The sequence below is a fragment of the Convolutriloba macropyga genome, chromosome 2 (genome assembly GCF_964194025.1).
Source record: "Convolutriloba macropyga chromosome 2, txConMacr16.3, whole genome shotgun sequence".
In the NCBI taxonomy this organism is placed as follows: Eukaryota; Metazoa; Xenacoelomorpha; order Acoela; family Convolutidae; genus Convolutriloba; species Convolutriloba macropyga.
In genome coordinates, this window is record NC_134469.1 from 28,190,682 (window position 1) to 28,204,142 (window position 13,461).

Here is a 13,461-nt window from a genome sequence, read left to right on the forward strand (position 1 = left end):
ACCTATGAAAGAATTTTGACCTGACGATGAACGTAAATTTCGAAAAGGTTTGTTATAAATATCGGAAGTAATTTTATTTTGACAAATTGGTTTCTTTTACACGATTTTATTTAAATTTTAAACCTGACGATGAACGCAATGTTAGAAAACATTCGTTTATTGATAGCCGCACAGCGATAGCTGGGGCTATTATTGGCCTTCTCTTGGTTTTTTTTTGTTGTTGTCGCTATTTTTGTTACGACCATATGGCGTCACAACCATTTCAAATCTGCTTTTTGTACATTCGTTCATGCAATTTCATCTGAATTGCGTGCGTGACGTCATTTTTTGCTCTTAGTGGAGCGAGTTTTTGTGTTCATTTGCCTTATTAAATTTTTTGTCACATTTGACTTACCTCACTCTCAAAACTGACTTCCTCTTTGAAATTGAATTTTGTTTACTTTATCCCAAAGAGATAATGTGAGTGTCACACGTATATAGAAAAAATGTACTTGGGTTTCAAGTTTAAAGATTTATTTTAAAATTTGATTTACTATCTGACTTATGGCTGACACAGGGTTGACAGGTGTCAGAAAAGAAAATAGACCCGTGATTAGACAAAGCTCGGGTTTCGAGCGAAATCAACAAAACTGACATATCTTTGTTGACTTAGTCAGTTTACCACGATGATGGAACCAATATTTGGTACCGACCAAAGCGAGGAATAATTCCATTTTTTGAACACCAAACTTCCATTAGAGTTAACCACTCTATTAAATCTAGTCTAATTAAAACAAAATTACTTCACCATAATCTACTTAACAATTTAGTTTATAACTTTGCATTTTAACTAAGTAACACATTGAATTAGCCAAGGACATAGAGTATTGCGCACGGGCGGCTACTATAATAAGGTCAAATGTGCGTGTGTCACTCTAAATGAAGTTTATTTGAGAGCAGCTAATAGAGGCAGCAATAGCTTATACAGATTTTTAATCAAATGTGAACATATCAGCCTTCAATGAAAAGACGAAATTTTTTGATCTGTCTTTTTTCCTGTTTTTTTGAGACTGCAGATCTACGAAGCTATTGCGGCTATTTTCTGGCAATCTGTCAGCTATCTTTATCATTTTGTTTTAATTGACTATTCCTTCTTCTCTGCAAATCAGTAGAGGCACTGTTGATCATGAGTTGTTTGGGTTCTGAGTGAATATCTATTTCGAGTCGGTTCTTGAGTCTTCCGGCTATGTTTTGTTCTGTCAATTTTTATGTGATTAGCATATGATGTCAATGACCTAAATTTGTTTTTAGTTCATTTGTTCATGTAATTTCAGTTGAATTGCGTATGTGCCTTCATTTTTCAGTGGGTCCATTTTTTCATTCCCGTGATCAAAATTTTGGTCACATGTGACTTACCTCACCCTGGAAATTGACTTCCGCACTCTGAAATGGGGTCTTTCCCACTATAGAACCCCAACCTAGTGGTCAGATAAAGTATAGCCCCCCCAATCGGTTATACAGATTCTTAATCTAAATTTAACTTATCAGCATTGATTGAAACAAAGAAATTTGTTGTGGTCTGTTTTTTAATATCTTTTTGATACTGCAGATCTACAAAGCTGTTGCGGCTTTTTAGGCTACTAAAAAGACAACAATGAGTTCCGAACCATGTCAAGGAATATACAACTGATGCTAGTCCGGCAGTGTAAATATTTACAAATTACTAATTACTTTAACATTACAACAGAAAATCTAAGTGAATTGCGTTTTCGTGGCATAATAAATGATAAAAAACTAATTAAATTTATACGTTTTTTTTACGCCAATAACAGTAAGTCTAGTTCATAATTCCAAATTTAAAGTCACACCCTGTTGAACAAATAACCTTCCACAAACAAGGGTTCAAGATAAAAACGGAGCAGAAGATTCTAAGCAGCTTGGGGGAGTTTTTTGTCTTGTTAATAGCCGCACAGCGATATATGGGGCTATTATTGGCCTTCTCTTGGTTTTTTTTTCGGCATCATGATTTTTGTTACGACCATATGACGTCACAGCCACTTTTTGTTCATTCGTTCATGCAATTTCAACTGAATTGCATGCATGACGTAATTTTTCGCTCTTAGTGGAGCGAGTTTTTTTGTTCATGCGCGTGATTAAATTTTTGGTCACACTTGACTTACCTCACTCTCAAAAATGACTGCCTCACTTCATAGTTGACTTTTATTTACTTTAATTCAAAGAGATAAAGTCAATTGGGTGTGTGTGTCACTCTAAACGAAGGTTATTTGAGATCAGCTAATAGAGGCAGCAATAACTTATACAGATTTTTAATCAAAATATAACAGATCAGCCTTCAGTGAAAAGACGAATTTTTTTGGTCTGTCTTTTTTTCTGTTTTTTTAATACTGCCGGTCTACGAATCAATTGCGGCTATTTTCTGGCAATCCGCCAGCTATGTTTTGATTTTAATTTCACTGGGTAGTTCATTCCAATCATGTATTGCCAATCTTACAAAATTGAATTCTGCATTTTACTGGAAACAAATTTCAGGTTCCAGAACAATTTGTTTGTCTTGTTAGATTCATGAAGACCCCAAGTGACTAATGGACATCCAGTTGATGGTGTAAAAGCAGTTCGTAACTGTTTTTTTATTTTCCAAAAAAATTGTAATCTTTTTGCCCTATGCATTCTCATTTAGTCAAAATTATGATTTGAACTAATATTTTAGCGTGAGTTCCCTCCCCCTATATTCGTCGCGTGTGTTTAGTGCCGGCTTCAGCTTGCTGATATATATAGCTTCGATGATCATTAGTTTTTCTACTGACCGACAGGCGTCCAGAATTCTCCATTCAATGTCATTCGTGGCGCCACGACATTCAACTAGATGTTGACCCACCTGTGAATCCTTCTTTTGATGTTCTGTTATCCTTGTGGTAACATGCCGGCTTGTTTGCCCAACATAGATGGATCCGCATCCATTACATTTAATTTCATATACCACGTGGGATTTCAGATCTCTATCAAAGGATGATTTCAGGGTGGGGAGGCACGATCTTAATTTTCGCGTTGTAAAAACTACTTGCAATTCGCATAGTTTCTTCAATTTGCTTGCGAAGTTTTGAGTGAGGTTGCCTCTGTATTGTAGAAAAATAGTTGGCTTATCATTAGATTGGCTTATCAAATAGTTGGCTTATCATTAGAGAGCCAAGGCAAGGAAGGTGCAAAAGACACAGACTGAGGAGGAGCTCCTGAACAATCGGGCTTCATTGCCCCCTGTCCTTGAGCTTCTTTGAGGTATGTGGTTGCTGCTACCGAAGACGTGGCTCAGGTATATTTTGAAAAAATCAAACTGTTTCAAACTTTATCTTGATTACTTGAAATCTTTAAATAAAGTCACTAGCTGCAATTAATTGAATTTCTAAAACAATGCCTTAACAATGATATAATTCCGGATTTTTTGAGGTTTCGCGCTCCTAATAATGAAATTTTTTCTGAACAAGCGGTGCACAGTTTTCAAATAAAGCTCCTAAAACAAGAAATAAACCGTGCGGAGAAAGGCCGTAAAGTGTTCAGGGAAAAACTTGAGACAGATAGGAGTAGTTTTAGGGAGAAGGTGAGACCAGAACTGATGCCATCCGTTGTTAGCTGCATTAAGCGTGAAATGAGGGGTCACTCCGCAATGGTTCAGAACAGACTTAATGGAAAACTTGATAAACTGTCAGAGAGACAGGATAGACCACTGCGGAATGGCTCCCACAGTAATGTTGTGATAATGGATGGCCCGGAACTTCCAAAGTTTGTACTTGACATCCTATCGTTGGGACCTAAACACCCAGTGAGAGACAAGTTTAATGAGGTGCACTTTCTCGCAGATGTAGACAAACTTGTACGTGAGTTACGCGAGAATAACACTGAGGGTGAGAAACTTTGTGAAATTGAGGCGTCCGCAAAATGGTATGCAAAAAATGTACGTGAAACCCCATTGGATAGAGGGGTCAAAAAAGTGCATGATTACCTAAAAGCCAATGATTTGCTGGCGGTACCATTTGACAAAGGTTGCGGTTTCTGTGTGATGAAGAAGTCAACGTACAGGGAAAAACTTGATGAGGTACTGAACTCAGATCAATTTCAAAAAATCGAAGTAGCTAAAGATGAAATTGTGATCAAAAACGAAAAACAGATCAATAACAGCCTGCAAAATTTAATGAAGCAAGGGAAAATTAGTGACAAAATTTATCAAAGACTCAGGTCAACAGGTTCACAACCAGCGAGGCTTTATGGCCTGGCAAAGGTACATAAAAAAGATACACCTCTCCGACCTGTTCTTTCAATACCGGGTAGCAGCTACGAAAACTTGAGCAGATTTTTGACACCATTTTTCCAGAAACTACCGGGCGCAAACATTGAAACCAACACGCAAGATGCTAGAAAAGCCTTAGAGTCTCTCACTCTTGAAGATGACGAGCAGATAGTATCTCTTGACGTAAAAAGTTTGTACACCAACGTTCCAGTTGGAGAAGCTATAGAAATTGCTCTAAGAGATCTCTATTCAAGCAACCTAGCTCCAGATATCCCAAGGTCCGCCATGAAAAGTTTGCTAAAACTTGCAGTGACGAATGTTCATTTCAAATGTAATGGGATCTGGTATGTACAATCAGAGGGACTGGCTATGGGTGCATCACTGGCTGTAATACTAGCAAATGTGTGGATGAAATCGTTTGAGGCATCACTTCAAAAACCAGAGCTCAGTAAAAACTTTTCCAGATGCGACCAAAACGGGAATTGCAAAGACTGTAACCGGAGAGTGACCTACCGAGGAAAAGGAGTGGAATGTGAGTCATGCAAAAACTGGTTTCATGCAAGATGCCAAAAAATATCGAATGAGGAATACGCCAACATGCAGGATGTGGTTTGGATTTGTACTTATTGCAGCAACCAACAGACAGTGGGACACGATAAGGAGATGAAATTGTTTAAAAGGTATGTGGATGATATTATCTGCACGGTTCGTGGTGACCCGGATGAGTATTTAAAATTTGCAAATTCATTACACAACAACCTGCAATTTAACTTAGAAAAAGTGAACATGGATGGGGGTTTGGCTTTTCTTGACATTAACGTAAATGTGAGCAGCAAAAATAATATCACCTGTCATTGTTATCAAAAACCAACTGACACTGGAATAATACTGAATTTTCGCAGCTGTGCACCGCTTCAACATAAGAAAAATGTGATTCAAGGGACGGTTCACAGGGTTTTTAATGCAACCTCTAATTGGTTGGCCTTCGATCAGGCTCTTGAAAAGAACAAATCTTGCTGGACCAAAAATCAATATCCAGAGGAATGGTCTTCAAAAATTGTGAATCAGACTCTAGAAAAAATAATAAGTGGCGGTAAAGACCAATTAAGAACAACACCAAAAGAGCATCAAAAAAGCAAGACTAAATCTAATGATAAGCCAACTATTTTTCTACAATACAGAGGCAACCTCACTCAAAACTTCGCAAGCAAATTGAAGAAACTATGCGAATTGCAAGTAGTTTTTACAACGCGAAAATTAAGATCGTGCCTCCCCACCCTGAAATCATCCTTTGATAGAGATCTGAAATCCCACGTGGTATATGAAATTAAATGTAATGGATGCGGATCCATCTATGTTGGGCAAACAAGCCGGCATGTTACCACAAGGATAACAGAACATCAAAAGAAGGATTCACAGGTGGGTCAACATCTAGTTGAATGTCGTGGCGCCACGAATGACATTGAATGGAGAATTCTGGACGCCTGTCGGTCAGTAGAAAAACTAATGATCATCGAAGCTATATATATCAGCAAGCTGAAGCCGGCACTAAACACACGCGACGAATATAGGGGGAGGGAACTCACGCTAAAATATTAGTTCAAATCATAATTTTGACTAAATGAGAATGCATAGGGCAAAAAACATTTTGTGCATGACAAAACGAAATTTGTAAAACCTCCACAAGAGGGATACTTATGGTTAGGGCAAATTCGGAATAACCCTAAAAATACAAGAACATGGACAAAATCGAAAAATCCGGAATAGGAATGTTTTTAAGTAAATTGATAACAGATGTAAATATGTGTTGTAAATAGGCTAAATATTGTATATAAGGAAAAATTTTCGATTGAATTTTTTAGAATGTTTCCTAGAATTGTTTTAATTGTCATCTCAGACAAATGTAAATACATATTCATTTTATCTTTTAACAATTTGTAAAACAGTTTTAACCTGACGATGAACGTAAAGTTCGAAAACGTTTGTTTTAAGTATTGGAAGTAATTTTAATTTGACAAATTGGTTTCTTTTACATGTAATCTTTTTGTTGGCAAAAATGGTTTAACGGGGAGTAGGTTCCGGCTGGGATCGACACCCCCCCCCCCCCCAATCGGTTATACAGATTCTTAATCTAAATTTAACTTATCAGCATTCAATGAAACAAAGAAATTTGTTGTGGTCTATTTTTTTAATATCTTTTTGGTACTGCAGATCTACAAAGCTGTTGCGGCTTTTTCGGCAGTCTCAGCGATTTTTAATAGTAGAACATAGAAGGTCAAAAAAGGGAGAGCAGTTTCATTTGAACTAGAAATAGTATGTGGAGCTCCCAGGGAAATGTGCTAGGCGCACTTTGCCTAACAGTTTTATCAACGAGGTCCCCGAAACAGCAATTAGCAAATGCTTTGGATATGACGATGACTAAAAAGTCATTGAAGCAAAATCTACACATCAGATTGACGCAAGCTTAATCTGGAAATGGTACACAGCAAATCTGATGAAATTCAACTTGAAATGTGAAAGTTTTGAACGTGAAAGGTCACAACTTCCTTCTGAAACGGCCATCACAAGCTCTCATGGCATCAAGGCTCTGAAAGCATTCTACAAGATATAAAGGAACATCTCCAAAGTGTGACATTACGAAATGTTAAAAAACCATTCAGATGGTACATACGAATAGATTCATATGGATCAGTCTTATGGAAAGCTATAGCAAAGAAGATCATAGGAAGATTGAGTCGCTGTAGAAGGAAGCGCAATGGATCCTTCTAACAATCATATCATAAACAAAAAAAGAAAACACTGAATTCCGAACCATGTCAAGGAGTATACAACTGATGCTAGTCCGGCAGTGTAAATATTTACAAATTTGTAATTACTATAACATTACAACAGAAAATCTAAGTGAATTGCATTTTTGTGGCATAATAAATGATAAAAAAATAATTAAATTTATACGTTTTTTTTACGCCAACAACAGTAAGTCTAGTTCATATTTCCAAATTTAAAGTCACGCCCTGTTGAACAAATAACCTTCCACAAACAAGGGTTCAAGATAAAAACGGAGCAGAAGTTTCTAAGCAGCTTGGGGAGTTTTTTGTCTTGTTTGATTTTAATTTCACTGGGTAGTTCATTCCAATCAAGTATTGCCAATCTTACAAAAATGAATTCTGCATTTTACTGGAAACAAATTTCCGGTTCCAGAACAATTTTTTTGTCTTGTTAGATTCATAAAGACTCCAGGTGAATAATGGACATCCAGTTGATGGTGTAAAAGCAGGTCGTAACTGTTTTTTTTTCCAAAAAAATTGTAATCTTTTTGTTGGCAAAAATGGTTTAACGAGGAATGGGTTCAGGCTGGTATTGACACCCCAGGGGCAATAGCCCGAAGCTTGTACTACTACTACTACTGCGTTTAATATCGTGAACAAATTTTTTATCTAAAATATGTTGCCCTTAATGCCCAGTTTAACTGTTTGTCCAAGGAAACTCTTAGATTCGGCTCAAATGCGTGAATGACAGCTGCTTAGTAGTGCAAATGTCTTAATACCAGTGCATTTAAGGCGAGTCTCAGCAGTTTTCGTGTGATAGATTTTCTAATAGCGTAAGTTGTTTTTATTCCTTGAGCCATTTTTTGTAGGATTGGTTTAAATTCCCCTTGAAATGTTAAATTGCTGTCTATATTAACCCCTAAAAGTTATGCTTCAGGTTTCTCGTCTTTCGGAATTGAATTTATAGTGATCTGTTCATTAAAGTCTTTCTTTTTGATCTCACCAAATATCATGAATTCATTGTTTGAGGTGTTTACTGTGAGTTGGTGTTCGTGAAAATATTGAAATAGTTTGTTGGCATTTTGTTTTAACTTGGCCTTGCTTTCGTCAATGGATGTACCAAAAGTTAAAATAACCGTGTATCAGCATAATATATAAGTTCAGTTTCTTTGTCAACTCGTGTTGCCATATCATTAATATACAGATTAAATAAAAGCGGGCCAGGTGCTGTTCCTTGTGGTACATCTCTAAGAAGCGTTATTTCATCTGATAGGCAGTCTTATAGGATAACAGATTGGCGACGGTTTATAGAGAAATTTCTTTTTGGATTTTTTGAGCTTTCATCAAAACCTAAGTTGTCCAACTTGATATTCAAAATTTCGTAATTGATTGAATCAAAAGCTTTTGAAAAATCAAGGAAAGCGGCTGTGACAAAATTGCTTATGTCAGTTTCGCTTTTGATTCATTGTCTGAAAAGTCATAGGGAATCGATTGTTGAGTATTTTCTAAAACCATATTGATTTTTAATTAGTAAGTAGTTGTCGTGAAGGTACTGACAAATTTGATTCCTCAAGATGGTTTTAATAATCGTTGATAGGCACCGGGTATTGGAGATTGAGCGACAGCTATTAGGTTCCTCAGGGTCATCTTTCTTGTAAAGTGGAACAACATGTGCTTATTTATGTTCATTGGGAATGCACAATATTCTGATGCAATTGTTCACGAGAAAATTTAGATGAACGATTACAGAGCTTTAGTCTTTTTTATAGCCCATGCTGGAATGTGCGTTGGTCGGATTGGTTTGTTTCTTCCCAATACTTTAATTGCATCATGACAGTATTTTTCCGTTGCAAAGTGAAAGTTTTTTTAGGTTAGAATTGCTTGTCCTGTCGTTTTCTACTTCAATAAGATTTCTATGAACTCTATTGAAATCGTTGTCATTAAAGATACGGAATTTGTATTTTTTGGATCGAGGAACTTTATCATTCAAAAGCCTGTCTCAATTGACCATCAATTGTCTTGCTTTTCTAGCTACCCATTTGTCTGTTTACGTCAAAAAATTTTATCCTTTTTATGTAGAGCCTTTTGTGACAGTGCTGCCGTAAAGCCGTTAATTTTTGAGTAAAAACTTGTACCATGGAATCTAAGCTGCTGTGAACGTACATTTTTGCCAGTCTTAAGGTTCTAGGCAGTGTTTAAAATCAGATACATTATATTTATTTTTATCGTAAAAGGTTTTCTGAACTGGCATCTTTTTAGTTTCTACACGAAGCCCAAACATGCCTAAAGTAGCAAAGTGACCACTTTTTTACAATGCTATCACAAATAACATTGTCGTTTATAAGTGAGCGGTCAGTAAAAATGTACTCAATAAGGCTCTCGGTTTTGTTCGCTCGGTTTAAACAAATAGGAATGTTTTTTCTTTACATGCAAGTCATACGGAAGTATTACTGTTTTGACCTAGGATCTTTTCAACTTATCTAAGTGGTTAATGTTGTAATCACCCAGAAGTATTATCTGTCCTTTTTTTAGTATTTGCCTTATCAATTTCATTCGCTAGTTGGTCCAAAAATGTAACGTTTATAAGTGAGCAGTCAGTAAAAATGTAATCAATAAGGCTTTCGGTTTTGTTCGCTCGGTTTAAACGAATAGGAATGTTTTTTCTTTACATGCAGGTCATTCGGAAGTATTACTGTTTTGAGCTAGGATCTTTTCAACTTATCTAATTGTTTCATGTTGTAATCACCCAGAAGTATTATCTTTCGTTTTTTAGTATTTGCCTTATCAATTTCATTCGCTAGTTGGTCCAAAAAAGTATTGCTAATTTAATTTTCGGTAAAATTTGATTATAGGTAACATTCAATAATACAGACGCGCAAGTTGGTAGTTTCAATGAGACCCATAAACTCTCAGTTTTATCCGTGAAAAGATGTAAATCATTGCGAAATTTTGATGGAAAAATCTTTGGTACAAGTATCATAACTTCACAACCTTTTTTGGTTTTCATTCCAACCGATGAAATGCGGTCAGTTCTAAGACAACAGAGTCGTTCTTTGTCAGGATTGAAAAAATTTGTATCATCATTTTCACAGAGTCAGGTTTCTGTGAAACGAAAAATGCAGATTGGTCCCGCAGGTAATTGGTCACGCAAAAATGCAGGTTGGTCCCCCAAAAAGTGCAGGTACTAACGTGCGTAGTTGTTCTTTCTTGCTGAGAATGCTTTGTACATTTAGGTGAGAAAATTTTAATTCCGGTTCTCTTCTCTTAGTTATCCTGATAGACTCCTTGTATGTTAGAACATGTCCTGGGTTTATTTCTATGTCTCCGGCCCTTATAAGCAGTGTTAAGCTAATGAATAGATGAATTCGAATAAGAAAAAACTCAAAACCTATAATTAGTAAACGTGGTTGGGGAAGGTACCTTAAAGCTTTATCAAGGCCTTTGATAAACGTTGATTATTTCGGCTTCCGGCACTGACTTTGTTCACTCACAGGAAAATAAATACAAGGAGTGTCTTCTGCCATTAAAGATACGTGCTCTGGCCTTGTTCTGCCACTGGCCCTTCTAATGTGGGTTGTTGTTGTTGTAGCTGTCGCACAGAGCTGCATTTCGCAGGTAATTCTGGCGGGATACCGGCGCTTATTGCCGTTTTTAACTGGTACCTAGATTGCATTTGTATCATAATAATAATAGGGATATTAGTAGTAGTGTCTGACTGCCTATCCACAACTTGATTGTGGTGCGGTGACCTTTCTGCATCTACGCCGTCGTGAATGACATGCGGTCTTCAACATGACATGCCATCGTCAACATCAGGGGAAAGGGGGCAAGGAAGGCGGATTGTTCTGTGTAATGCGGTCGTGTAGGCTTGATGGAATTAAGTCCAGTCATTTGGCTACCTCTACTGGTCTTTGCCACAGGTCAATTAATTTCAGGTCCGTGGTATTCTTATTGCACTTGAAAATGTGGTTTAAGCCATGTGGTGCTACGTCGCATTTGGGGTCAGCGGTTATCAACATCGTTACAGATCCTACTCAGGTAAGAGTTTAGCAGGGGACAGTATCCAGTTCTCAGTTGCGCTAGTCGGATACGTGCAATTAGTGGCAACGGTTGTTCTGTTATCTTTGGGGGAGGTGTACCTAGTTGCTTGCTGTCTTTTTTCAACTGAGTATGGACAGTGTGCCGTTGAATACTTCTGAGCGCATTTTTATATGCTTTGCGATTTATCTGTTCTTTATTGTTTTTGTGTTGCTTCACTCGGTCCCAATAAGTATCATTTAGTGTCGGTCTCATGGGACGAAGACTGGTTGAAGAGGTTGTTCATGAAAAACACGGTGGCTCTGATAACTGCCGGCTAGGAATTGCTCTGCTAATATTTCAGTCTGAGCTTTGACAGACAGCATTTCATCCTCATTGTGTAAGTCATTGATGTCAGACACTTTTACACAGCCAGTAATTGCGAAGAGCAATGTTTTGTTGCGTTTAAAGATAGTTCGTTTGTATTGCTAATTGCTGAAGCACAAGTGGGAGCTCCGTAGTTCAGGACGCTCCAACCAATAGCTTTGTAAATCTTTGAGAGTGTCTTTTGTGCATCCCCAGTCGCTACCAGCAATCTTTTTCAGTATGTTTTTGCGCTTTTGTAATTTCTTTTTGGTGCTTCCTACATATTCTCCAAAATTGAGCGTACTATCGAAGGTAACACCCAGTACTTTGACTTTGGACTTTACTGGTATTGGTGATTTGTTGATAGTGAGGCCTAATGTTCGTGTATATTGTCAATGGACGGTATAACTTCGAACAGCAACGCCACTTGAAACGGGAATGCACTGGAAAAGCAACTCGATTTTCACGGCGAGAAGGCTATCTAGGCAACAGCAGCAGAGTAATTGCTGGACAAGGGCTGTGTATTAGGCCAACGGGTGGCATTTCGGAACTGCAGTCACAGACCTGGAAAGCAAAAAACCGATTAACTGAAGCGTACATAACTACTTTGAACAGGACTACGACTACGCAAAATATGTACTCGCAAACTAACGTATTTGCAGGTATTTCAGAAATTTTGAACTGGGCAGAAACCTTGATATGCGAGATCAACCTGATTCTTGTATCTCAAGACGAATCATCCAAGTGGTTGCTTTTAAGTTTGAACTTTCTTGTAATTTTTTGAGCTTTTTCAGCGTCTCCAGAAGTTTAAAAAGCAAGATAAACCTGTAAATGTTATTAAATCAATTCTTGGAGATACAAAATTGTTACCAACCTGTTATTGTTGTTGCGAAGAGCTTTTTATTTTGATTGCGGCCATTGTTAACTGCTCTCGGGCGACGTTTTTAGCAGTTATTAGTCCTGCGATTTTTTGCTTGAGCGATTCGTTTCGCTTGACACGCTTCAACTTCCCTCCCCAAGAACGGGATGAACAGGTTAATCAGAGGGCATTAAGAACAATTAAGGTTCTTTTTTGCATGTTTTCCAGGGTCAATTAATCTATTCGACAAAATTTTACCAATAGTTGTGAAGAAATTGTTGAAGCTTTCAGTTTATTTCTTTACGTTCCTTTCGTTTCCGCTCAATTTTTTATTGTTCTGAAAAAGCTGCTGTAATTCCTTTTCTTTTCGTTTTGGTGAAACATTCTTTTTCTCTTTTTTTTTCTTTGCCAGCTTGTTCCTGATTTTGTTGAAATCCTCCTTGTTTCCATTATTTTTGTGCTTGAAATAAACTGGTATAACCGCTGTTTTTTTGCTTAATTGCATTGTTGTCAATCCGATTTGGTTGATCTTTTCAATCAAATATAATTTCTAACTTCTTTAATGATAGATTCTTGGAACAAAAGCAAGATCACAATATCGATATAATTCTGCTTAATTTGCCCTTTATTTTAAAAAACTTTTTTTTTCTTAAATTAATTTGTTTTCCAGAACGGACCGATCTCTATAAAAGTTTTTTTAGTGGTTCAGTCATTTCGACGTAATCAAAGAACATAATTTGGACAGTTTAGTGATCACTTACTGCCGACTTGGTTATTTCGGTTTCTACTCTTTTCGATATTAAAGTCAATATTAAAATCACCGCAAACAATGTGCAATGGAGTTATTTCTTCGTGAAATTTTTGAAAAGTTTCCGGTTTTTCATTCATACTTGTATTCGGTTTGATATTGACCAAACTCTTTTTTCCCATTTTTGTGTGGGTTTTCACAGTAAAAATTTAAATTTTGTACTGTTAAACTTTCATAATTGTTTTTTGTTCATCCATCCGTACAAATATCCCGACCCCTCCTCCTTCAGAGGTTTTGCGGTCGCTTGTAGTAATCTCCTGGTAGCCCTTAAGGAGAATGCTTTTTCTGTTGGATTTATCCTTGAGCCACTTTTCCGTCACGCATATAGCCAATGGCTGACTCTTCTGTAGTTGATCAGCGATTG